Raw genomic sequence first — 26,513 nt, 5'->3', positions numbered from 1 at the left:
ATCGTACACCAATTTCACTTTGAACGACTGTAATTGGGTTTCTTCGTGTGGCAATACGAAAGTGTATGTTTAAGCTTTCCAATGAAGCGTGGTGCGATCAGTTTACTGAGAACCACCGAAGTGAGTAGAAGTTTTTAGGTTTGTGTAATATTTCTGTGTGCCTTTTTTTGCAGTTATGAGAAAGCGCAAAATGGAAGTAATTGTTTTCAAATGTGTTTTTCAAATTCTAAGAACAATTTTTGTACATAATTATTCAGTGCAGTGACAGAGAAATATTAAAAAATCAAAACAAAAAAAAAGTTTATTTTGTTTGAGATAAGACCTTGAAAAGTCAGCGTTACATATATGTAGCGTTGGTCACTACTATAGCAATTGTACTTATTTCTTTATCTGCTTCGTTTGTCTTAATTTAAGTGACGTTTTGCGCACAGAAGAGATCCTTGAGCTGCTAGAGGGCCAAGGCGATGAGGAACGTGACATCGAGAAGGTATTTTTAGAACCACCGGATGAAGAAAATATTTCAGAAGAGGAATCCTCAATTGAAGATGAAGGAGGAACATTGAGAAATGTATCTAGGAGGCAGAAAATGACTAATTGTGAAGTGTAGGAGCGATTGAAAATGACGAGGAAGATAACCCTATAAATGAAGAGGAGCTGGCAAAATACATCAGGGATGTGCTGGACCACTCATTGTCAAATGTGGAAACAAATCTTCTTGAAACACCTTCTCGTTTGCAGAAAGGATTGCCTACAACATCTTTTTATAACAACAAAACGTCGACGCCTCAACCTTCTCAATGCACTGCATCACATCCTATTCCAGGGGCAACAAACACTCATAAAGCTACACTTTCTTCTGTAGAAATGGCGACAAGTTCACAAAAAGTGACATCTCCTGTTGATCCTGTGACAAACTCACCTGAATCAACTCCACTAAAACTACCTGAATCATATGTGCGGCTAACTACACCGAAGCTGTCTCTTCGTTCGCCACCGGTAGTCACAGAACCTCCAACCAAACGGCAACAGAGAACTCACCCAGTTCCAGTCGCTTCAAAGAAGCAAACAAGGTCACGAGCGATTATGAACAATGAGTTTAATTGGGTTGCACAAGAAGAACATGCCATGCCGCTGAACACATTCCCCGATTTGGTATATCCAGCGGCATATGATATTGCACCTTATAATTTTTTTGAAAAATTCTTCGATGATGAAGTTATAAATATGTAGTGTGATCAAACTAATAAATATGCTGTGTTCAAAGATCCAAACAAGGCCAGCCCAGCAATTACATCCCAAGAAATGCGGTTATTCCTGGGGATTCTCATTGTAACTGGATATCGTCCTGCACCTGCCAAAAGGGATTACTGGTCTGAGGAAGACGACATGGGTAGTGTAATGGTTCAAAATGCCATGAGACGCAATCGTTTCGAAACTATATACACCAACCTTCATTTTGCGGACATATCTCAGTATGATGAGAAAGAAAAAATATGGAAGCTTCGTCCACTCACCGACAACACGATTCCGAGAGAACTTTGTACCAGAGGAACATCTTTCCTATGACGAAAGCATGGTGGAATATTTCGGCCGCCATAGTTGCAAGCAGTTCATAAAAGGAAAGCCGATGAGATTCGGTTACAAAATGTGGTCGCTAAACACACCTCAAGGCTACTTGATAAATTTTGAGATGTACCAAGGTTCAAATCCAAGGATCAACCCAGAATATATCGAAAAGTATCCGAAACCAACGGCACCGCTCTTTTGTATGCTGGACGAGTTTGATGAAGAGGTCAAACAGTATCCTTTCTCGATAAATTTCGACAATTTGTTCACAAATGTAAACATTCTCTTAGGATTGAAACAAAGAGACTACGAAGGTACAGGAACTATTCGTGAGAACTATATTCCGAAATCTTGTATTCTTCCATCCAAAAAGGAACTTATCAAGATGAAAATTGAACGTGGGTGCACAGACGGAGTGAAATTGGAGAAGGCGAATATTTACTTCACTAAATGGAATGACAATTCTATTATAACAATTGCGTCGACAATATAGGGCATTTATCCTATATCGACAGTCCCAAGATACTCCCGTGAAGTCCATAAAAAAATAGATGTTCCACGGCCTTTGGCAATTAGTCGTTACAATAGCTTCATGGGTGGGACAGATCGAATGGACCAAAACGTATCTACTTATCGCATATCAGCCAGGGTAAGAAAGTGGTGGTCATCAATTTTTACTTGGCTTGTTGACGTCTCTATGCAGAATGCTTGGATTCTTTATCGAAAAGGTGGTGGAAATATGTCTCAACTTCAATTTCGCCAATCCACTGCCAGATATTATTGCAGAACTCAAGGTGTTCAAAAACCACCTGGCGGTTAACGTCGACCCAACATTGATACCGAATATACAAATTCACGATATGACTGCCAGGCGCATTTCATAGAAAAATTCCACTAGGAAAGAGACGAAGATGTCAATGCTCTAATTGCAAATCTAGCGTTACAACTGAATGAGTAAAATGTAATGTTGGATTGTGCGTTGATTGCTTTCAAAAGTATCACTTTATACCCATAAACTAAACATTACGGATCATTTTTTGTTTACTTGTAAGAGAAGTACTTGTTATTTAACCGTTTATCTTTTTATGTAACTTTACTCAAATAAAAAACAACAGTCATATGTTTTGTATATAAAATGAATTACTTTGTGCTGCTTAAAATGTTATAAGAATCAAAGTGCTACTTATTTTCAAAATAAATAAAAGTATATATAATTCCTGTTAATTTTTGCAATTCGTATGGAAGTGACCAACGTTACATATGGGTAACAGCCCACTCTGTCTCAACCCCACCCAAAAACAAAAAAATTTGTTTTCTATCACTTTAAGCAAGCTAAATATAAGCAGTACACAAAATTTCAACAAAATCCATCTATGTTAAGGTTTCGGTCAGTAATGGGTTAAGCGGACATCAACCAAGCAGACATCGGTAATTTTTTTGAATGGATCTGGACATTCCAGCTACATTACCTCAACTCATCGTCCTTAAAACGTTTGCCATAGTCGTACTCGAAATGTGAGCTCTGCAATATTTTTCAGTAGAAGGGTAGAATTACGTGCCAGTTTCCAAACCCAGCACACTACCCTGATACATATTTTTACTACGTCTATAATGTTAAGGACTTTGACTTGCTTACAGCAGAACAGCCGATTTCCTTGGGCGATTTTCCTAATTCAAGTCGTAAAATGATATACATCTGCCCCAAATTCACATAAGAATAATATATTGTAAATTTCATAAAACCACATATTACTCTCTTCTCTTTTCTATAGATAAGTCGGCCAGATACCGAATTATAGTAAAAAAAATTATTTGTGATTCGTTTTCCGTGAAATTTGATACATAGGTAGCCTAAGTTATTAGGATTCCTTTTCCGCGGGAAATTAACCAGTAACGACATGTTCTATAAAATATTTTTTGGATGCCCTTGGAAATTTGCCTATATTTATATTCGGAATGCTTTGGAGAGGGATCAACCAATTTCAAAAATTTTGAGTAGGACGGCAAAAGCAAGGTGCGGGGATAAGGTGGCGGAGAACGATGAGGACGGGTAAACGGACAGGAAGAGGTAGATACATCAGGTTCTATGTAGAAGATGAAGTTTAGAAGAACACTAAGAGTTAAATAAGAAGAGAGAGGTATAAGGATATATTAAGAATAATTAAGGAAGTGGGAAAAAGGGAAGGGCAGAGGAGAGTAGAAGTGAGAAAAGTATATATTCGCCATACGTAACAATTTTGCAAAATAGAAATTAAAAAAAATTCTCAAAATTGATTTCCTGCAGTTGCTACTCGTCTAGTAAATTCTACTCCAAAATCCATATAAATAAATAAATAAATGTAAGGCGCGATAACCTCCGAAGAGATCTAAGGCCGAGCTTCTTTTCCAATTTGCGTCGTGCTCCTCTTGATTTTTCCCTACAAATTGGCCGGACGGGACCTACATGTTTTATGCCGACTCCGAACGGCATCTGCAAGGCAGATGAGTTTTCACTGAGAGCTTTTCATGGCAGAAATACAATCGGAGCGCTTGCCAGACACTGCCGAGGGGCGACCCCGCTTAGAAAAATTTTCTTCTAATTGAAAAATCTTATTTCTAAAATTTTGATGTTGCTTTGCCCGGGAGTTGAACCCAGGGCATACGTTGTGATAGGCGGAGCACGCTACCATCACACCACGGTGGCCGCCAAATCCATATAACGATCGGCTTAAGCCAAGGCATACGCCTGCTATCAGCTGCACCTCGTCCTGAGCATATGCTGCAGTCCTCCGGGATTCCCAGTACACCGAAAAGGCTCCCCGAAGCTAGATCTCTCTACATTAATCAGCACTTTTTTCCCGAAGTATGGTATTATGAGCAAGAATATATCAATCAAAAACCAACTTAGATTCTCATTATGATAAAAAGAAAATGGATCAACTTTCTCGATTACACACTACAACCCATCAACTCGCCAATTTCTTTGCATTTTCGAATGAGGCACATGAGCATATTTTTTATTTTTGTGAATTAAGCAATTTGTTAATGTTGGCAAATAACAAATTGCTGCAAGTCTAAGTGGAACGCGCGCTTGAGCAAACAAATTAAAGAGCTACCGGCAAAATCAATAACGTAAGTATATGAAAGCTCCCTCCCGCCAATGACATGCAACTGCAATAAACATTACATGTAAAAACAAAAACAAATACCTTTGGCATATTGCATGTTACGGATGTTGCACACGCAACTGAACTTAATTTAGCGTTGGATGCTTTTTTCATATATGTAAGAAATTTAGTTTTTTTTGGTTGTACAATGTGCTGTCGAATTTGCAATACAGTTCGTTGATGTTGATGCAGTTACTATTGTAGAATGTTGTTTTTATACAAGCTTGCGTGAAATTTTAGTGCCAACCTCCAAGCTACTCAACTGAAATCTTTTTTTCCATACATATATACGAATGTATATATATGAGACTCCTTTGCTCTCCTTTCAAGTACCGCATTGTAAAACTCTAAATGGATAATCTAATTTTTTTTTTAAGCAACAAAACAATCCAAAGTTTGTATTAATAACAAAGGTTGAGCAGTTTTTAAGAATCTCCTTCTGAATTTCACTCTAAACGTACTTAAATGCCACTGTGGGTTTAAGATTCAAAATGCACTAAACATACTTCTCAAATAAAATTCCATCTCAAATTAGTTATGAACTATTTTAACACATTTGTGCTAGCTTCATTTGTATGCATGTTTGTTTGTAGCTCGCTAGGCTAAGCACGCAAAGGAGAGTTAGACCCATCTAGCGGCAATAATTGAAGACTCGCGGCAGTGTTAAATAGCTAGCTACAAAGCGAGTTGTGCTTAATAGCGGAGACACGAACCTCTGTGCTACGGTGCTATCGACACCAAATATCTAAGTTGATTCTAGATACAAAACGGCACCATATTTGCGTGTTTTTTAGTTTTTTATACTCAGCTGCGCAGAGCCCACAGAGTATATTAATTTTGTTCGCATAATGGTACCCCGTGACGGCATAAACTAATCGAGATAGATATATACTTCTATATATCAAAATGATCTGAGCGAAAAAAGAAATTCATTTAGCCATGTCCGTCCATGTGTCCGTAAACACGATAACTTGAAGAAATTTTAAGGTATCTTAATGAAATTTGCTATATAAGCTCCTGGGCACTCATCTCAGATCGCTATTTAAAATGAACGAAAACGAAACCACGCCCACTTTTTCGATATGGAAAATTTCGAAAAACTGAAAAAGTGCGATAATTCATTACCAAAGACGGATAAAGCGATAAAACTTGGTAGATGGGTTGGACCTTATGACGCAGAATAGAAAATTAGTAAAATTTTGGACAATGGGCGTGGCACCGACCACTTTTAAAAGAAGGTAATTTAAAAGTTTTGTAAGCTGTAATTTGGCAGCTGAGTATGTTATGTTCAGTTACACCCGAATTTAGCCTTCCTTACTTTAAAGCAAAGTGAGCATGTATCGCTAATTAAATACAGATGATAATTCTGAAAAAAACTTAAAAAAAGCTTAAAGCTAGATTGCAATTTTCAAGCTAAATGGAGAAAAAAGCTAAATCAGACTTGAAAAAAAGCTAAAACGGGAACACTGATCAACATGTTCCAGCGATTTAAAACGCAGCGGCTACGCTGTCTAGGCCATATTAAGCGAATTAAAGATGATGGTCACGCTAAGAAAGAATTTTTTATCGGAACGCGCCTATGGACGCAGAAAAATAGGGCGGCTCCCACACCGCTGGAAGGACCAGGTGCAAATTATTTAAATTAGCTTGGTGTGACCAACTGGTGTCAGTGAACAGAGCGAAGAAGCGGCTGGAGTGCCTTGTTGGGCGGTCATAACCGTTTAAATTGTTTAACTCCAATTAAGTAAGTAAGTAAGATTGGATTTCTGTACAGATAGGACAGTATAATCCATTTTGGAAAGATATTTTTTTGCTCAAGTTATCTTTTAAACGGGCACACCGATTTCACCCACTCGACTTAGGCTAAAACTTAGTGGCAAGTTAAGTTAGCCAAGATTTGAGGCACATTTTTTTTTTCGGTTTCACCAACTTAGCTACTAATCCCATTTGAGATACAAAAACTATATCAGCTGTTTTATACATAGTAGTATTTTTGGCTACCTTTTAATTACACGCCACCCAGTAAATTCACACAATAGCGGGGTTGTTATATTTGCATAATGAAATAAGTATCAATACTGCCATTTAATTCGACTCAAAATTTGTACTACAGCAACACTGTTGAAGTCGAGAATAAGCCAGCTGACAGGTAGGATGCTAATTTGTGACGCAGCTAATCATTGGTGTGGAAACAGAAAAATTTTAAAATATGACTTAACTAAGTTAAGTCTAGTTGGTGAAAACGGCCCTATGAGTTAGAGTTTGTATCTTGGCTTGCAGCTATATGAAATGACTGTTAACTTCGTCTTTCTTAATAGCCAAATAAGCTTTTTAACATTTCAACATTTTTGGTAACCCAGTTCGCCGATAAACTACGACCGCGTTAAACCTATGATTAAAGTTTGATCTCACAACCTAAGGCATTTGTGACATATGCACACTTTAATTGCATACAACCAAACATTTTATTCAATCGCAATTATAAACATTTATTTGTACATAGATAACACAAAAATAAATATCGCCATTTCGACTGCTGATTGAAATATCACCATATCTCACTCAGCTTGCGTTTTGAAAACGCACTATTTTACCATACATTTTATTTTGCTTTGACGTAAGCTGTGGAGTTTTTTGAAAAAAGTTCTGATATACGACGTTTATTTGAGTTAGGGTGATTTTCCACTCAGCAGTTGATTTAAAATAACACCCTGCAATTAAGTTGTCATCGCTATGCTTATAAAGTTTAGAACATCTCGATTATTTATAATTGTAAATATACCCGGATATTGGGGATGGTTACAATCCACACTATGTGATACCACCGCACAAAGTCGTCCACGCACAACGCCCGGTGCCCCAGAATCTCCATCGCATGTATCACTTCCACGAGCTGCAGCACAAATCATTGTTTGTGTTAAAATTCTCCCTGCGTAATAATAACGTACCGCACATTCGTCGTATGATGTTACACGTACGATAGTACTTTTGAGTGTAGGCGAAGGATTTCCATAGAGTGTTGTATAACCCCATCCACTAACTTGCATTGCTGTACCCGGTGTTAATATAGTTCCGCAAAATAATATTGTTTTTACTGTATGACTCCGGTTAAAGATTTGACTCACTTTAATTACAGCAATATCCATAGTTCCTGTTCGGAAATTAAATTCACATGGATAATACATCGTCTCCACAGCCCGACTTTGTCCAGTTATGCCTAAGTGACGAATATCGGTGACACCAGCTATAATAGTGAATAAGTTCGCATTTTTATTAATCACGCAATGAGCAGCTGTTACCACCCTCTGCATAGTGATTAATGAACCAACGCAAATAGCGACACCGGAATAATTTAATGCTACTAAATATGGACTATCCGCTATATCCCAATCAAAGCCATTTATAATGCGAGATTTCGAATTCGTATAAGGCGAAAGAAGGCAGCTTCCCACGATAAACAGTAGCGCGATGTGATAACGTAAATTCATTTTTAAGTATAAAGTGAAGAAAAGTTAATTTTGTGGGCGCTATTTATACCTATTTGTGTCGTGTAAATAAAAAAGAAACAATAACTTCACTCTAGATTTTAGGAATGTTTCTCACTTAGCTCATGTGAGTGCTATAATTCTAAACACTTTATTAATAAGAACAACAAAAGGCTTATAAAACTTATATAAACAATATTTTCTTAGAAATTTCATTTAATTCGTTTTATTTATTTCCAAACTGCTAATATGTTCTATCGTTCACTGCCAAAAGACTAGAGTTGGCAAGAGCGCAATAAATTTTGAGCAACAACACTTCTCGAACTTAAGTAGGCTGACATAATAAAGATTTTGTTGTAAGTTTTAATGATGCCTGAATTTCTTATTAATTTAAATGTCTGTTCATCGTACACATATTGTTGTTTTTGTTGTAGCAGTGCTTCGTCCCATACAATAGGCGGACTGATTATCAGTTCTCATCAATATCCTCTAACGGTAGTCCAAGGAAAATTGCAGTTTCAACAGGAGTGGACCATAGTGAGTGGGGTGTTAGAAGCGCTGGTTCCGCATTGCAATTAAAGAGATGGTTGGCGTCATGTGGGAACACATTGCAAGCTAGACATGCATTTTGTATGTCTGGTTTTATTCTATATAGGTAAGAGATTAACCTTTTACAGTATCCAGATCGAAGTTGAACTAGAGTGACACACGTCTCCCAAGGCAGAATACTTTTCTCTTCTGCGAGTTCAGGTCATTTATCTTTAATAACGATTTCTGGCATATATGTCCGACGCCTTTTTGCGGATATCAGTGAGGACCTGTTTGTGTTTTTCTTCTACATTCGTGTTCTCAGGGGCCGTATTTCCTCATAATGCTTGTGGTGAAGACCTCTGAGGTGGGGCCTCTTCAAGCAGATTTCTGTTGGGATCCCAGGTTTCTGGCTATTCAACGCAAACTGTTTATTCAGCATTTCATTTCTCTACCTACTGGGGAGTACTCTCGCCTCACTGTGTGGGTGGTGCACTGTGGACACAAGAAGATAGCCCGTAGCGATTCTGATGGCAGTGTTTTGGCTAGCCTGTATTTTCTTCCAGTGAGTAACCTTTAGACTTGGCGACCATATCGGGGACGCGTAACATGCAAGCGGCCGGTTAATTGTAAGTGGTAATGAGCGTCTCTTTGTCTTTACCCCAAGTGATGCCGGCAAGAGATTTGATGATTTTATTACGGCTCTGGATTTTAGGTAGAATTGCGGTTGCATGCTCACCAAAATGTAGATCCAGACCGAACGTCACGCCCAGTATTTTTTGGTTTAAGTCAGTCAGTAGCGTAATGCCATTGAAGTTGATGTCCAATGTCAGGTATCGCCAGGCGGAAAAACTGGAGAGATCAGGAAGATATGTAACCACATACTTAATATATACATATGGGGTATTCCATCCCATTTCGACCAATTTTGAACCCGACCCCTTTAGAATTGGCTGAAAGTTTTTCTTCTTTTTCTAGCTTACGAAAGACGTTTTTCAGAATTTTTTCAAATTTTTTCATCCAACTCCAAAAAAGTTATGAATTTAAAAAAAAACACCGTTTTTGTTTTCAAAATGCTATAGCTTTTTCAAAAATTGACCGTTTGGGATCTTTTTTTTTTAAATTGTTTTTAAATGTACTTTTCCGAAAAAATACAAACAAATTTTTAAAGTTTTTTTTTAATTTTTCAGTTTTTCGAGATTTTTCGAATTTCGCCATTTTTTTTTTTTTTTCTCATAAAAAACTTCAATCAATTCTGCTTTCATCCCCACTAATCGCGGAGTGGGCCGATTTTTTTTATATTTTTTTTATTTAATTGAAAAAAAAATTTTCAAAAATAAAAATTTTTTTTATCAATTTTATTTATATAACAAAAAAATGTAAGAAAATGAATTTTAAGTATTCTTTTCTTTATATATTATGGTAATCTTCGATTAATGACTGACACAGTAAACGAGTTATTTTAATCGTAGATTACCATAATATATAAAGAAAAGAATACTTAAAAATCATTTTCTTACATTTTTTTGTTATATAAATAAAATTGATATTTTTGAAATTTTTTTTTTCAATTTAATAAAAAAAATATAAAAAAAATCGGCCCACTCCGGGATTAGTGGGGATGATTGCAGAATTGACTGAAGTTTTTATGAGAAAAAAAAATGGCGAAATTCGAAAAATCTCGAAAAACTGAAAAATTAAAAAAAAAAACTTTAAAAATTGTTTTGTATTTTTTCCGAAAAGTATATTTAAAAACAAATTTAAAAAAAAAAAGATCCCAAACGGTCAATTTTTGGAAAAGTTATAGCATTTTGAAAACAAAAACGGTGTTTTTTTTAAAATTCATAACTTTTTTTGAGTTGGATGAAAAAATTTGAAAAAATTCTGAAAAACGTCTTTCGTAAGCTAGAAAAAGAAGAAAAACTTTCAGCCAATTCTAAAGGGGTCGGGTTCAAAATTGGTCGAAATGGGATGAAATATCCCATATACATATACATATATATAGTATACACGTCTGTGAAATGAAAATGAAATTGTGATATTTTAGATTTATTGTGAAATCAAAAAATATGTAAACATATCTTTAATCTTATCTTATTTTATGTTATTAATATTATAATAAATGCGAAAGTTTGGATGTTTGAGTGTTTGAAGGCGCTTGCTGCCTTATTAACACGCTTTTATAATTAGCTTCACATTATTTGTAATCCCGTCGTGGTCATTTCGAAACCCTTCCGGTATCCCGGTACTTCCATACTATTTCGAGATCATTTGGGGTCCTTTCCGGCATCATTTTTGGATGGTTTTCGGGATCCATCCGGGATACCGTCGGGATAATTTTGGCACTTTTTCAGGATAATTTTGGGGCCCTTTCCGGATAATTTCTGGATAGTTTTCGGGATGCCGTCGTGGTTATTTTGAGACATTTCCGTTACTATTCCGGGATCATTTCTGGATGTTTTTCGGGATTCCGTCAGGGTCATTTCGGGATTTTTCAGGAATATTCCGATATCATTTGGGGACCGTTCCGGCATCATTTTTGGATGATTTTCGAAATCCCTTCAGGGTTATTTTGAAACCCTTTCGAGACTATTCCGGGATCATTTCTGGATTGTTTTGGGATCCCTTCAGGGTCATTTCGGAATTTTTTCGGCATCATTTGGGGACCATTTCGGCATAATTTCTGAATGGTTTTCGGTATCCGTCCGGGATCTCGTCGGGTTAATTTCGGTACTTTTTCTGGAATATTTCGGGATCATTTGCGGACCCTTCTGGAAGGTTTTCGAGATCCGCTCTGGATTCCGCCAGGGTAATTTCGGGACTTTTTCGGGATCATTTGGGGACCCTTCTGGATGGTTTCCGAGATCCGTCCTGGATTCCGCCAGGGTAATTTCGGGACTCTTTCGGTATATTTTCTGCTGCAATATTTCGGGATCATTTGCGGACCGTTCAGAGATCAATTCAGAATGATTTTAGGGATAATTTGGGGATACCACAGGCAGACTTTGTGGATGGTATCCGGGATCCCGTCAGGATCACATCTGGAGTTTTTCGGAACTATTTCTGGGCTACTTAGGGATAATTTGGCTACTCTCAGGCATCATTTCTGTATGGTTTTCGAGATCCGTCAAGGTAATTTCGGTACTGTTTCGGGATAATTTGGGACCCTTCCGGCATCATTTCTGGATGGTTTTCGGGATCCCGTCGAGGTCCTTTCATGACTTTTTTTGAATTTTTTCGGGATCATTTGGGGACTCTTCCGGAATCATTTTGGAGCTTTTTCGGCATCATTTGAGGACCACTGAGGGGTCAAGTTGGATGGTTTTCGGTATCCGTCCGGAATCCTGTCGTGGTAATTTCGTGACTTTTTTATTAAAATAGTCCAGTTTAGTATCATTTGGGACCCTTCCGATATCATTTCTGGATCCGTCCGGAATCCCGTCGGGGTAATTTCGGGATTAAATTTTTGGCACTCTTCCGGGAACATTCTTGGATGGTTTTCGGGATCCTTCCGGGATCCCGTCGGGGTCATTTTGGAACTTTTTCTGGACTATGTCGGGATATTTTCTGGATGGTGTTGGTGATGGGATTCCATCAGGATCATTTCGGAACTTTTTCTGGATCATTTCTGTGTGGTTCTCTGGATCCATCTAGGATCGCGTCGTTGTCATTTCGTGACTTTTTTGGTACTATTCCCGGACAATGTGTAGACCATTTCGGGAGCATTTCTGTATGGTTTTCGGGATACATCCGGGATGCCGTAGGAGTAATTTCGTGTCTTTTTCTAGATAATTTTGAGATCATCTGGGTACTCTATCACGTTATCAGCTCAATTAGGCCTTTTTTTACTCTTTTACAAAAATAAAATACATTATACATAAATAATTTTTAAACAGATAACATGACAAATCAGGCTTACGTGAATAGCCCATATATTTTATTCTCTCCTTGCGGACGGGACCGCGGGTAAGTGCTAGTATTGTATAAAGTTTTAAACTTAAATATGCATTGTCCGTATTATACGCTGATGCATAATTTAATAAAGAACAATGAAGAAAATAAGTTCGCTGAAATAAACTTGCTGAAAATTGCAAAGAATGCCTGTATGCTTACCTACTTTGTGAATTATCGTACGCACATAACATAGTATCCGGTAAAAAAAGTTCGCTTTTCCGGGCAGATTATAATAAATTATGATCTAAAAATATGATGTGCTCATCATTTATTACGTTCAAAAATTCACAGAATTATATTATAAAGGTAACTAAAAATAAGAAGAGTTTTAATGGTTCTGAGATTTCACGCAGTTATCGGCTTTCAAAAAAAAAAGGAAACGCAATTTTCCTATTATTCAACAAATCTCCAGTTTTTGTATGTAGTTGGAAAAACGCTTTTCACCCCATTTAAGATCTTCTTTTATGATTGAAAACATTTAAGGCGCTATGCTAAGGCAAAAGAAAATCATTTTTTGAAGATCATTTTCGCAATTGCATTATAAAAAGCTGGTGATTGCGTGAATAGTTCTAAAACAGCGTTTTCTTGTTTTTTGAAAGTCGATAACTTAGCGGAATCACAGACCCAATAATATTTGTCCTATTTTTACCTTTATAATCTAATTCTGTGAGTTTTTCCACGTTACAAAACAACGAAAATTAACAAATTAACGCTTATCAACTATTTTATATAAATTGCTGCACCCTAAATACCTACGGTTTTAAAAAATTTTAAATGCAACGTGGCGATTGGGAGAGTAATCCAATTGGAGCGGAATTTTGCACAGCTTATTGTCAAACCAATTTTTATGTTCCGCTTTCCAAACTTCCCGTGGTCCCGTGGTGTGATGGTAGCGTGCTCCGGCTACCACACCGTATGCACTGGGTTTACACCCCGGGCAAAGCAACATCAAAATTTTAGAAATAAAGTTTTTCAATTAGAATAAAATTTTTCTAAGTGGGGTCGCCCCTCGGCAGTGTTTGGAAAGCTCTCCGAGTGTATTTCTGCTATGAAAAGCTCTCAGTAAAAACTCATCTGCCTTGCAGATGCCGTTCGGAGTCGGCATAAAACATGTAGGTCCGTCCGGCCAATGTATAGGAAAATCAATAGGAGCACGACACAAATTGGAAGAGAAGCTCGGCCTTAATTCCCTTCGGAGGTTATCGCGCCTTACATTTGTTTCGGCCATAACCGTTTAGACGTTTAAGCGCCAATTAAGTAAGTAAGTAAGCTTGGCAAATTTAATATTTTCAAAAAAGTATATGTAACGAACGGCATAATACATATATCATTGTGGGTTCCAGTGTTCTTATTTAGCAGCTGTTTAAATAAAAGTTGTACATAAAACGAACTCATACTCATTCGTTTATTGTGATATAACATAAATGATAGACGTTCAAAAGGTAAAAAAAAATCGTTATTTTGCATTAACTTCTGTGCGCAAGATGGCTCAGACGCAATACCAATAGCCTGTTGTTAGCTTCTTTCCGAATATATACGTCAATTAGTAGGTACACAATCTACATATATATGTATATCTATAAGTATACTAGCAGACACTGCAGACGTTGTTCTGCCCAAAATTTGGTCTATCTGCATACAGTTTGATACGCTTTTTCGGGCTAACTCTTCCCCCACCCCTCTTCACTTTTTCCTAATCATTTTATTCACTCCTACCCCTGTCTTTTCCGCTTCATCTATAACCATGCTCGTCTCACTCTATCTCTTTCTCAGTTTCCTTCTCCTTCTCTCTTTTCTCTTCTCTCAAGTTCTTCTCATTATTCTTGATCCCTTATTGCCTGTCCCAGAGGGTGGCATGTATTTTGTTCCAGTCCCAGTCCTAGTCCCACTTCGAGTCTCAGTCCTCGTCCTAGTCCTGATCCCAGTCCCGGTCCCTCTCTGGTCTACTTCCAGGAAAAAAGGATCGTAAATACTAATATAATAACCATAACACATAACCACTTATGTGAAAGTTTGAACATATTCGACCAGCGCATCTCTTCAAACACCGGTTACCAACTAACACACATTTTAGCCTTTCTTTTTTTAGATCAGCGCGCTTTGCACACAGAGTATATTAACTTTGATTGGATAACGGTTGATTGTACAGGTAAAAGCAATCGAGATAGATATAGACTTCCATATATCAAAATCATCAATATCGAAAAAAAATTTGATGGAGCCATGTGCGTCCGTCTGTCCGTCCGTCTGTCCGTTAACACGATAACTTGGGTAAATATTGAGATATCTTCTCCAAATTCATTCCGCGAGCTTATCTGGACCCAGAATAGATTGGTATTGAAAATGAGCGAAATCGGATGATAACCACGCCCACTTTTTATATATATAACATTTTGGAAAACACAAAAAACCTGATTATTTAGTAAATAATATACCTAGAATGTTGAAATTTGACGTGTGGACTGATATTGATACTCTTGATAAAAATTTGAGAATGTTTTTAAAATGGGCGTGGCACCGCCCACTTGTGATAAAATCAACTTTACAAGTCCCATTATAAATCAAAATCGTTAAACCTATCGTAACAAAATTCGGCAGAGGTTCCCTTTACTATAATGAATGCTTTGAAAAAAAAATGTATGAAATCGGTTAAGGACCACGCCTACTTTTATATAAAAGATGTTTAAAATTGTCGCGAACGAATAAAATAAGCTATATCTTTGTAAAAAAAGAGCTTTATGTCAATGTTATTTCATTTCCCACGTGGATTTATAACAATAAACAGGAAAAAGTTTAAATTTTAAAAAATTGGCGTGGCACCGCCCCTTTTATGACTAAGCAATTTTCTATGTTTAGGAAGCCATAACTCGAAGAAAAATTAACGGATCGCATTAAAATTGGGTACACATATTTTCCCTGTAGCAGGTAATATTTCTAGGGAAAATGGACGAGATCGGCTAAAGACCACGCCAACTTTTATATAAAAGATTTTTAAAAGGATCGTAGACGAAAATAATAAGCTATATCTTAGCGAAAAAGAGCTTTTTATCAATAGAATTTTACTTTCTAAATTGAACTACAACATTAAATTGGAAAGCACTACAATTTTTGAAAATGGGTGTGGCACTGCCCCTTTTATGACTAAGCAATTTTCGATGTTTCTGGAGCCATAATTCGAAGAAAAATTAACACATCGTAATAAAATTGGGTACACATATTTTCCTTATAGCAGAAAATATTTCTATTAAAAATGGGCGGGTTCGGTTAAAGACCACAGCAACTTAGATATAAAACAAGTTAGATATATAAAAGGTTTAAAAGGGTCGTAGACTACAATAATAATAAGCTATAACCTAGCAAAAACTAGTTTTGAATCAATCATATTTCAGTTAGAAAGTTTTATTGTAAGAGAGTTATGTAGAAGAGTAATTTACCTGAAATGAAATGTACAATTGAAGCTCACGCTGAGTATATAATGTTCGGTTACACCCGAACTTTGACACCTTTACTTGTTATACATATGATATATATTCCGGGGGTATTAGCCCCTTAATAACAATAACCGTATGCATGTCTGTTGAAGAATAGTTCTTAACAGTTAAAACGTTCTCCTCAATTAACCACAATCCATACAAAAAATGGGACAGAATTAACATACATTTGTAGTATGTGTATTAGACCATATATTAGATGCCTACCTCAGTTTTCGAGGAGTATTTACATACATACACGATATCCGGTCTGGATCAATTTTTTCTATTATTTAATTACATAGGATGACAAAGTTTGAAAAAATTCCAGGCCCAGAAATTAGCTAATACTTTTCGAAAAATATGAATACGTTTATCGACTGCATTCAATAGGTAATTTCGCCATTTTCATAAAAAATCAAATATATATGTATTTGTTCCGTTTGAAAGCGAAATCATTGGAAATTTTGCAGATATTTAAGTACTTGTATTATATTTTATATAAAAAGTTAACGTTTTTTGGGGTGGCGGGAGTAAGAGGCAAACACTTTTTGAAAGTTATGCAGCTAGACCAAAGTTAAAGCAGAACAACGTCTGCTAGTACATCTAAATCTTAATCTTATTAATATGTTTAGATGTTTGGATGTCCAGACGTTTGTCTGTATGACTGAATCACGTAAGCACGGCTGGACATATTACAATGAAATTTGGCACACATATAGCCAATAGTAGTAGAAGGATCTACTAGCTATATTCTTTTTAAGGTCCACGCCCTCTATGAAGAGTTATAATTTAATTATATTTTTTCGTGTTTGTGACTGAATCACGCCAGAACGGCTTTACGGATTTTGATGAAATTTGGAACACAGATAGAAAATAGTCTACTGGCTAACATTTTTTTGAAAATGGAAAGGGGGGGGGGGGGAGGTCCCCTTCGAACAATTACTTTTTAATAATTTTTACTCATTATAACATTAAGTATATTGACCTTAATCAATATTACAAACTCAATGGGTCAAATAAGTCGAAGGCTGACATAGTGAGCAGTCATTTCGCAGGAGTCATTTCGCGAATTTTCCGGAACTATTCCAATATGATGCGGCGACCCTTCCAGGATCATTTCTGGAAGGTTTTTGGTATCCGTCCGGTATAGACAGGCTAACGTGAATAGCCCATACATGTTATTTTCTACTTGCGGACATGGCCGCGGGTAAAGCCTAGTTATTAATAAATATCAATCTAATCTAATCTATTTAAGGACCTTTCTGGAGTTGGCAAGACAACTTTTACGTGGAAAGAAATTAACTATTGAGTAAATTGCCGTGATTTTCCGTAATTTATCCGTGAAACAAAAAAAGTTGCCGCGACTGTTTTTTAGAAAACTATCTTAGAGACTAGTTAGGAAAATATTTCTTGCACACGAATTTTCCGTAAATTCGCCGTAGATAAGTGGCATATTTTATTAATTAAAAAAACTTCGTTTTCTAGTGCTTCGCCAACAATTTTTTTCTGCCCAATGTATTTTATTTTTGTAATACGGTAAAAAGAGAAGTAAATGAGCTGAAAAGCTGATACGGTCCCCAAATGATCCCGAAATTATCCAGTAAAGGCAACGGTATGTATCGACGGTATCGCGGACGAATCCCGAAACCCAGCCCGGAACCACACAGAAATTATCCTTGAAGGGTACCCAAATGATCCCAAAAAAGTTCCGAAATGACCCTGACGGGCTCCCGGCAGGATCTCAAATACCATCCAGAAAATATCGCGGAATGGTCCCGAAATTATCCCGTCGTAGTCCAGAAGAAGTCCCGAAATGACCCCAACGTGATCCCGGATTATTATATATACAAATTTACGGCAAATTCCCGTGCAAGAATTATTTTCCTAGCTGGTCTCTAAGGTGGTTTTCTGACGGTGGCACGCTAAGTTCACATGAAGTTGGCACTTCACTCGATATTTTCTAAAATATAGTCGTGGCAAATTTTATTTGTTTCACGGATAAATTACAGCAAATTCACGATAATTTACCCAATAGTTCATTTTTTTCACGTAAACGTTGTCTTGCGAACTTCAGAGAGCTAATTGTATGTGTCCAATTACTATGGCTAAAGCGCTGTGAGAGTGCGATCTTTTCTAGTTTTTCTGTTACATTAGTCATCCATAGGCGAGAGAGGCAGTGCTGTCAGTACTGGATTACGATGCATGTTGATGGATCTCAAAATTTCTAGATATTTTGCAATCTGGACCATGATCCATCAATATTTCATGCTAAACATTCAGCGTGACAGCATTGCCTCATCGTGTGACACTCACTATAGAGTTTTCATTGTTTATACTGTACCATAATTTGCAGAGCAAGATTATTTGGAGGAAAAGTTGTTAAAATCACATCATTTGAAACTCTCTCAGCGGGTTAGAGGGCTTAGGAGATACCCGCCGTAGGTATGCCTGTCGTAAGAGGCAACTAAAATACTCAATTGATTCGAGACGCTCAAGAGGGTGGGGGTGGAATGGCCTAGACGATTCACTGTAGTCCTATTTAATTGCTCACAAGATGATTATACCTTAATGGTGCTTGGTACCGGAACATACCGTATCTTTATCCCACAAAGAACCATAAGCGTCGATAACACTCCCCAAAACCTTCTGGGTGTGTCCCTATCGCTGCAACACCAAATGGAACAACAGCGCACAGTTCGGTTTTAACACCAAGTTTTTTGTATGTGTTTAAAAGTTCTTCATCTGGTAAAAACAAAAAATCTGACGAAACGGGCGTGGCTCCGCCCTTTTTCATTTGATTTGTCTAGGATACATTTAATGCCATAAGTCGAACAAAAATTTACCAATCCTTGTGAAATTTGGTAGCGGCTTAGATTCTAGGACGATAACTGTTTTTTTTTGAAAAAGGGCGAAATCGGTTGAAGCCACGCCCAGTTTTTATACACAGTCGACCATCTGTCCTTCCGCTCGGCCATTAACACGATAACTTGAGTAAAAATCGATATATCTTTACTAAACTCAGTTCACATAATTATCTGAACTCAGTTTCTATTGGTATAAAAAATGGCCGAAATCTGACTATGACCACGCCCACTTTTTCGATATCGAAAATTACGAAAAATGAAAAAAGTGCCATAATTCTATACCAAATACGAAAAAAGGGTTGAAACGTGGTAATTGGATTGTTTTATTGACGCAAAATATAGCTTTAGAAAAAAAACTTTGTAAAATGAGTGTAACACCTACCATATTAAGTAGAAAAAAATGAAAAAGTTCAGCAGGGCGAAATCAAAAGCCTTTGAAATCATGGCAGGAATACTGTTCGTGGTATTACATATATAAATAAATTAGCGGTACCCGACAGATGATGTTCTGGGTCACCCTGGTCCACAATTTGGTCGATATATCGAAAACGCCTTCACATATACAACTACCACCACTGCCTTTTAAAATTCTTATTAATACCTTTAATTTGACACCCATATTATACAAACACATTATAGAGTCACCCCTGGTCCATCTTTATGGCAATATATCGAAAAGGCGTCCACCTATAGAACTAAGGCCCACTCCCTTTTAAAATACTCATTATCACCTTTCGTTTGATACCCATAATGTACAAACGCATTCTAGAGTCAACCCTGGTCCACCTTTATAACGATATCTGGAAAAGGCGTCCACCTATAGAATTAAGGCCCAGTCCCTTTTAAAATACTCGTTAACACCTTTCATTTGATACCCATATCGTAAAAAAATTCTAAAGTCACCCCTGGTCCACCTTTATGGCGATATCTCGAAAAGGCGTCCACCTATAGAACTAAGGCCCACTCCCTTTTAAAATACTCATTAACACCTTTTATTTGATACCCATATCGTATAAAAAAATTCTAGAGTCACCCTTGGTCCACCTTTATATCGATATCTCAAAAAGGCGTCCACCCATAGAACTAAGGCCCACTCCCTTTTAAAGTACTCATTAACACCTTTCATTTGATACCCATATCGTACAAACAAATTCCAGAGTCAGCCCTGGTCCACCTTTATGGCGATATCTCGAAAAGGTGTCCACCTATAGAACTATGGCCCACTCCCTCTTAAAATACTCTTTAATACCTGCCATTTGATACGCATGTCATACAAACACATTCCAGGGTTACCCTAGGTTCATTTTCCTACATGGTGATTTTCCCTTATTTTGTCTCCATAGCTCTCAACTGAGTATGCAATGTTCGGTTACACCCGAACTTAGCCTTCCTTACTTGTTTTGTTTTTGTTTCGTTCTTTTCATGATGATCATCATCATTAATTGCTGCTTAAACATTCGCATAACATGACCTTGCCAGCGAAGCCTTTGGATGCCTTTGATGATCAATAAGTTTAAAAAACGCACACCAATATCAAAATAGCGATCAAATCACAAAATAGCAAGTTTAGCAAACGAAAAAAACTGGATGCTTCCCACCGATGCGCCAATGCAATTTTTAGCTTTTACAAAAACTTTTCTGGCTAATTGGCGGAGGTATCAGTAAATCGATTATACAGTTCGATTGGTATTGAATTGTGGAGCCCAGAAGTACTAATAACTTCAGAATTTAATATTTTTGTGTTAGGTCCCTCTTCATCTATGTGTGCGATATGGTTATTTCCATCAGTAGATAATTACAGGAAAAAAGCGCAAACTTGTTGTTGTTGCTGTCACTTGTCGAACTAAAGAGTGAACTTTCTTTTTGGAACAGTCCCTAGATATAGTAATAATAAATAGTAGACCTAAAAAAAATATGCTTCCATCCGTGACAATGCTGGCACATAAATTGTGTTCGACATTGCCGTGACCAGGATTCGAACCTGGGTTACTACGGCCACAACGTAGGGTCCTAACCACTAGACGATCACGGCTATAGGAAGATTGCATGCATGCATGGCTATTTACACTCATGTTTTTTATACACAATCTTGCGGATATGGTAAGAGTGAAGAAACCAAACTGCTCTATATTCATAGCCAACTACTTACGGTGCAGTGCAAAACAAAAGCAACGTCGCCCGTTTTATTGGAAATAGATGCAATTCAAAAATTTTAATATGTTGGGAAAACACATATAAAGTTATATTTTTTCATACTGCTTCATAACAAAAATCAAATTCAATTACATATCACTAGCCCGGAGCATTCTATGTATTGTGAATATAATCTCACCAGTCCACTTTTGTGGGGTATATTAAAATCTCGAAAGATAAAATTTTTGGATTACATCTGTTTACAGTAAGACATGCGATATAATAAATAAATAAATGAAAGGCGCGATAACCTCCAAAGAGATTTAAGGCCGAGCTTCTCTTCCATTTTGCGTCGTGCTCCTTTTAATTTTTCCTACAAATTGGCGGGACGGGACCTACTTGTTTTATGCCGACTCCGAACGGCATCTGCAAGGCAGATGAGTTTTCAATGAGAGCTTTTCATGGCAGAAATACACTCGGAGTGCTTGCCAAACACTGCCGAGTGGCGATCCCGCATTGAAAAATTTTCTTCTAATTGAAAAAACTTGATTCTAATTTTTTGTTTGATGTTGCTTTGCCCGGGGTGAACCCAGGATCTTCTGTGTGGTAGGCGGAGCACGCTACAAACACACCACGGCGGCTGCGATAAAATATTCACTTTATTTTTATGCTAATAGATTTACTGAAACGAAATTTTAAATATATGAAACAGTCATTAACAGGTCAATTATTTGTCTACAAAATAAAGTCTTTTGTTACCGAGAAAACACAATTTCGACACGAACAGCGCCTTATTCAAAATGCCCTTGATATGACTACCCAATTTTTTAACAAAATGTAATTTGTAAACGAAAATAAACTTGCAGGCGCAGTGGAATATTCAGCATTGAGTAATTGCCAAAATTCATATTACAAAAAAAAACTCAAAATTTTGGAACAAGGTAGATAATCTAGTACAAAACGCAACGTATTTGGGCCTTAGCGGGAACTTTTTTCCATAAAGCGATTTATATTTCTGTATGTAATATGTGTTCCAAATATGAGCAAAATACGAGTTTTTTGAATATCTCGATTCTTGCGGCACCTCTCGGGACATTTTTTCCATAAAGCGATTTCTATTTCTGTATGTAATATGTGTTCCAAATATGAGCAAAATACGAGTTTTTTGAATATCTCGATTCTTGTGGCACCTAGCGTAGCGGGAAATTTTTTCCATAAAGCTATTTCTATTTCTGTATGTAATATGTGTTCTCAATATAAGCCAAATCGGACCACATTTACCAATTTTTTTTTTATATCTCGATCCTTGCGCCACCTAGCGGTAATTTTTTTCTTGAAGTGATTTTAATTTCTATATGTAATATGCTATTCAAATATGAGCCAAATTGTACAAAAATGCGACTTTTTGAAATTTATCGATCCATGCGCCACCTAGTGGAGTTTTTTCTTCTATTTATTGCATTGTCATCGGGTTCTGAACTATATTCCCCGTTTCAAGCTTGTAGCTTATCGGGAAGTTACTTAAATTTCAATTACAAAATTCCTAAACAACGCTCGCTACACAGAGTCAAGCTAAATAAAACCGTTCAAAAAAAAAACCAAAGCTATTATAAGCATGGACAATTAACCCAAAACATATTAATATCGGGTTTATTGGTTTTATTTTGCACAGAACTGTATATTACAGCTGAGCAATAGTCAAACCATTGAAAGCCAAATTCCTAAAAAAAAGTGAAAGGCTATGAAGCAGACCAAAAATGTATTGCAGCTTATATGTAGTATAGATACTCATAACAACGAACTCTTAAATCTATGAATTACTGTAAAGAAAACTAAGAAAAATTGAGTTGCTGGAAACGTTAAAATGGTTTTGGCAGCTAATGGGAGTGATCGTTTTCTATAGTTTCTATAGTTATTTACAAATTTAATATTTTGAAATTTGGCAGTGATTGACAAATAATGTGGTAAAACTTTGTAATAATATTGGAGCGTTCCTGCTGACTTATTACTGAATACAATTGTTTATTGCCTCTTCATCCAATTCAGAAAAGGCAGTGATATCAATATCACCAACAATTGAACGCTCTTGCGCCATCGGTTATTAGATTGCATTAAATGCATCTAAAGTTGATTGTGAACCGGCCATTGACACCAGAATACATAAAACCTTTTGTGCTCAACACACTTTGCAAAATGTTTCACTCAAAATATTTTATGTCGTCAATTAAATTTATTTGCACACATTTGAAAAAACTGTCAGTCAGACTAAGTGACTATACAATATTGTGTATTTAAATATATTACGGAAGTGAGTTTAGCGTATTCGCATTCAGATTTTTAAAACTTTTTAGTGAGGAAACAGAATAAGTATTTGAAAAGGGTACACATATACACATCTAATAATCTGTCATCATTATCATTAAGAAGTAACCCCCGCTATCCCTGTTTCGCGATAACTGACGCCAATCGGAAACAACAAGAGAGGTGAAGTCTTTTCCACCTGCCTCTCCCGACTCAGTAGATATCTCCCCTTCCTCTGCTTACAAACTACGTTGTCGACTAAAATAATTTCTTGGCTGTAGCGTCTTCGTCCAGTCGCATGTCATGACCTATCCAACGAAGCCTTCGGATACAACTCATCATTATACCTTCTTCGATACTCGCCGGGGGCATCACGGAGAGAATCATAAATCTGCCGGAGAACTTTTCTTTCTAACACTCCAACAGTCATATCATCTTCTTTCGACGCTGTCCATGATTCATAGCCATACATCAGGACAGGTTTGATGAGCGACTTATAGAGCGTGATTTTTGTTCGTCCTGAGAGGATTTTACTTTTCATGACATGGTTTTTGCTGTTATTAAAAATAAATTAATGCAAGGCGCGATAACCTCCGAAGAGATTTTGGGCCGAGCTTCTTTTCCAATTTGTGTCGTACTCCTTAATTTAATTTTAATTTAAGTTTTCTTACAAATTGGCGGGACGGAACCTACATATTTTAGGCCGACTCCGAACGACATTTGCAAGGCACTCCACTGATAAGCTTTTCATGGCAGTAAAACATTCGGAGTGATTTCCCAATCATAATCCAAGGTACGACTCCGCTTAGAAAAACTTTAATTTAATTGAAAAAACTTGTTTCTAAATTTTTGATGTTGCTTTGCCCGGAAACCGAACGCAGGATATTAGCTGTGATAGGCGAAGCACGCTACCACCACACCTCGCGGAATCAGTACTATATTCCCAAATAGACGAAATCCTTCACAGTCTCGAATTTATATTTATAAACAGTGTCATGGCTGCAGGATTATTTCCTAGAAGACATCAATCAGTGATAACGGTAATTTATACTCAACTCGTAAATGTCAAAATACATTGGACCTCTCTACTGATAGACTTTCGCCATTACTGCTATCCAAAGAATTGGAGTCAGAGATCTTAATCAGAGATGCGTGGAGCGTAGGAAATTTACTTGGCGTTCATCTACGTGTCGTGTGAGCGAAGAGACTGAGATTCAGCAGAGCAAGCAGTGAATCATTTTCGCTTGTACTCATGCGTTAATTCTATGCTAAATTTCTTTTTTAAAATTACGAGCCGGACCCGTGCGCATCTTGCGCAACAAATATAAAAGTCTCATATCAAATATCAACAGAAATCAGCTCTTCTATCAATCAAACATCTATAAACTTACATGCGCTTGCGCTGCCATCTGGCGAATGTTAGCAACTGCCGGTAATGCAGTGTTAGTTCTAATCAAATATTCGCAATAGCGCCATAGTAAAAATAGATTTCTTTGTGTACTCTCGATCGTCATTTTTTAATAAATTATATTAATAAAATATAGCTAACGCCCAAAGCTCGATAATAGCACGAATCCCTATCTTTACAACCAAAACTTTATTTATGGATTTGGATTCCAAATAAGAGCGAAAAAGGGAGAGATAAAAACAGCAATTAGAAATAATATATAAGATCCTTATACATACATACGTTTGTATTTGAATTTTTACTGGCTCTGAGCACACTGTTCTAAATCATTTAGAAGCTCTGAAGTTTCGAAATCGAAACGACGTTTCGCAACATACCCAGTATACAATAAAATTCAAATTTTACGTGGCAAAGCCAAAGCAATTGTATGTGCGGCGTGTTGCATGCTTATTAACAAGTTGGAGCAACAATAAAGAATTTGGAGCAACACGAAGCGCCTACAATGTTGCAATTTTTTTTTTATCTTGAAACCAGTTAACAAGTTGCGGAAATATTAACGCAATAATCATGTTGTATGCGGTTTGTTCTAGAGTGAATACCCCTTTGTCAATTTCAACATTTTTTTTGGTTCAACTGCACCTTAAATCGAAACGTCAATTTGATGGCGGCATAAACCCTAAAGCGTCATAAATACAAAATGTGCCGCAAATTACAGTTATGAGTAGCCATAAGAACTCAACAACTTTAATTGCAATTAAAATGCTTCTTTAGGCTAATAAGTACACGAGAATATATTGTTACACACGTCACCATGTAAAAGCTGTAGAGCTGATATAATTCTCTGCCATAAAAAATTTAAACAAAATTCAATATGGCGTTGAATTATCGATTTCCAGAAATTATGTGCACTTACACGCGTGGAATGCAATTACCACGCCCAATAGACGTCAGCCTGCTAGTTATTGTACGCCCACTGTCCTTGTCGAAGTCTAGCTTCTTGTTAGTATATCGCGTCGATGAGTAGAGCACGGTGTGTTATATTTGAGATATGTGGTACCTATTTGAAAAAGTTAAATTTTAATGCATAAATAGCTTAAGGGTATGCAAAAGTTAGTACCCCAGCGGATTAGGGAGCTTAGAATATACCCGCGGCAGGTATGCCTGTCGTAAGAGGCGACTAAAATACCAAGTTGATTCAAGAAGTCGTGCAGCGCAAGCCTTTCAAGGGGTTGCCAGCGCAATATATAGCTTCTTCAACCTCACGTACCCGTGGCGAATGCAGTTTTTTTAACAGCCGAGGCTGTGGCGACCCCAAGTTCTTCATTGATCTAGGGAGTGGGAGAGCGATATGGTCTAGAAGGTTTCAGTTGATCATACCAAATCGTTCCCGAGATGGTCGTGCTAGTACCTTAATGGTGCTTGTTACTGGAACGTACCGGATCTGCATCCGGCAAAGTACCATTAACAGCGACAACATTCCCCAGGGTCTTAGGGGAGTGTCCTTAACTCTACAAAAATAATAACAAATAAAGGTGTCTAAGTTCAGGTGTAACCGAACATTAACGTGAGCTTCAATTGTACATTTCATTTCAGATATACTTCAGATTACTTTTCTACATAACACGTGGCACCGCCCGTTTAAAAGAAAAATGTCT

At 37.0% G+C, this 26,513-nt stretch overlaps 1 protein-coding gene and 1 non-coding gene across 2 annotated transcripts in view; both read right to left on the bottom strand.

Annotated features, from left to right (window-relative positions):
- The window catches only part of LOC137250936 (uncharacterized), a 140,784-nt gene that overhangs the window by 84,067 nt on the left and 30,204 nt on the right, over window positions 1-26,513 (bottom strand). The gene's annotated exons all lie outside the window — the stretch shown is intronic.
- On the bottom strand, window positions 20,977-21,048 carry TRNAH-GUG (transfer RNA histidin (anticodon GUG)). Its single transcript has one exon. It is a non-coding gene; the product is annotated as a tRNA-His (tRNA).

The sequence above is a fragment of the Eurosta solidaginis genome, chromosome 4 (genome assembly GCF_040869045.1).
Source record: "Eurosta solidaginis isolate ZX-2024a chromosome 4, ASM4086904v1, whole genome shotgun sequence".
Classification (NCBI taxonomy): Eukaryota; Metazoa; Arthropoda; class Insecta; order Diptera; family Tephritidae; genus Eurosta; species Eurosta solidaginis.
This window is presented reverse-complemented; position numbering and strand designations above follow the sequence as displayed.